Raw genomic sequence first — 2,495 nt, forward strand, 5'->3', positions numbered from 1 at the left:
TTTTATTCTGCAGTACCACTTCTGCCAGAGAACTCAGTGACTCTTGGAGGTGGCTGATTGAGCTTTCTAGTCTTTCAATATCAAGATCAATGGCTGCTCTTAGGCTAGAATAGTGTTGATTCTGCACTATTAAAGAGGATATCCCAGTTCCTTCCCTGGCTACCCCTAACCCCAGTAGGACTGTGAGGGTTAAGGCTGAGACTGGCTCTCTCTTGGACCGGTGTGAAGCTTCTAGTTTCAGGAGGATTTCATCGTTGGAGTGATAGGACAGTCGGGGGACTAATAGTACCAACACGCAGAAATCTTTGGAGTCATTTAGCATCTGCCGTGAATACAAGGGGCTAAGCCTGTGGAGCAGGCCCACCAATTTTCTTGGGGAGGCACCAGGTACCCGGTTGTCTTTATAGAATCTGTAGAATTGCAGAGGTGTTGGTAGGTTTGGGGGACATTCCCTAAGCAAAGGCCCTGCCTGGTTACTCATTGGAGGCTTAATCTGGCATCTCCTTTTTGCTGCCATCGACAAGCTCTGTGGTCTCTGGTTTGAATGTAAATTCCTGGGACAGCTATACCTTCATAATAGGGGGGTTTGATGTCATAACATAACCAGCAACAGCTAGTCAGGTCCAGGCGAGTGGAATTTAGGACCCTATAGGTGTTGATTATCATATTAAATAACGGGTCCTGATCGTCTTTAATGTTAGGTCCCATAAGTCTAACTCGAGGGGAGTTGTTTGCATTAGTGATGTAGGGCCCGGGAGGCATTTGGGTAAGCTCTTGAGCGGGGGTGTGGGCAGGCCGAATGGGGTGTGGGTAGGCTCTAGTGGCACTAAGACTGAATTGGGCCCTATGCCCTGATTTGGGCCGATCTGTATGGGTCCTACTTTCAACCTGACATAAAACAGCAACCCATTATCATATCCTGACTGATAGAGCAGGAGGCCCCAGGATTGTCCGGCTTCCTAACCAGGGAACATTTTTCCTTCCGTTGAGAATTTGAGCCTCACCGGATTGCAAAGAAAGTTCATACAAGGCCCAGTTATGAGGGACTCCCTTCCATGTCCCCTAGTTGACCCTGTGCGCCCTGGAACGTGACCCAAGGTAATCAAGTCACCACGAATAGGGGGCTCCCAATCAACTGTCCCCATTGACTCCCATCCCCAAGTGGCGCAGTAAAACTTGTCAGCCCCCCACCCCCTCCCCACAGTTATTGATAGTCGCCTGGTTCCATCTCCCTCTGGGGCACACATAGAAGGGTGTTTCCCGTAAGCTTGCCCATTGAATGTAGTGGCTGCATCCAGGTCCTGAGTTAGTGGAGGGCCGAGTATTGCACCTATTAGTGCCAGCCCCACATTCAGGCTTGCTGGGCTTCTTTATCTCCCATTCGCCAATGTCCCAAGATCCCATGGCCAGAAGACAGAAGTTGAATTCCAAGTCCAGCCACCAGGTGTTTTGGGGATGAATGGCGGAGGTGGAGTTAATTACTTTTCCCATAGTTGCGTTTAGAACCATCCAAGTCAGGTTCATCGGTGGATGAGAATTAGAGGCAGCACTAAGCCGTAGGGACAACAGCATAAACAGTACTTTTATCGCCTTTGTAGCTTGAGTTTGAGTGTATTTGTTTTTTCCAGCTTGGTCTTCCATTGGGGAAGGAATTCTTCCCTTAGGGCGAACAGGTCCACAGGCCGTACGTGGGTGTAGTGAACCCAAGTGGATATGCCGTTAACTTTGAGAGCAGTGGGTATCGTCAAGACAACTAGGAAGGGCCCTTTCCACCTGGGCTCTAGGGTCTCTTGACGATGGCGGCGCACGTACACCCAATCTCCTGGCTGGTAGCGGTGGGGTTCAGGTGGTGGGCCTGATTCATATAATGCCTTGAGCCTCTTCCACGTGTCCCTGTGGGAGTATTGTAAGGACCGGAGACAAAAGAGTAATCTTTGATCATCTATTTCTTTTAGCACCTCTATTTTTAGGTTAGGAATTATTGGGGGAGGTATCCCATACATAATTTCGAAGGGGGTAAGTCCCAGTTGGTAGGGGGAGTTTCGCACCCAGTATAGGGCAAAGGGGAGGAGAGCCACCCAGTCCCCGCCAGTCTCAGCAACTAGTTTTGTTACTGTTTCTTTGAGTGTCCTATTCATCCTCTCTACTTGTCCTGAGCTCTGGGGCCTATAAACGCAATGCAACTTTCACCTAGCCCCCAAAGCCCGGGCTACCCCCGGCTTACCTGAGATACGAAGGCTGGCCCATTGTCCGACCCCACCTGTGCAGGAAACTGGAACCACGGCAAGATGTCTTCAGTCAGCTTTTTGGCACCACCTGTGCTGTTTCTCTCTCAGTGGGGAAAGCTTCTACCCACCGTGAGAAGGTATCTATGAATACCAGTAGATATTTGTATCCATATTTACCCGGTTTTACCTCAATGAAGTCCACCTCCCAGTATGCTCCTGGCTGACTCCCGCTTTCTCTAGACCCACGGTTGGCTGGGTGACGGGCAG

This window comes from Ovis canadensis, chromosome 5 (assembly GCF_042477335.2).
Source record: "Ovis canadensis isolate MfBH-ARS-UI-01 breed Bighorn chromosome 5, ARS-UI_OviCan_v2, whole genome shotgun sequence".
Taxonomy (NCBI): domain Eukaryota; kingdom Metazoa; phylum Chordata; class Mammalia; order Artiodactyla; family Bovidae; genus Ovis; species Ovis canadensis.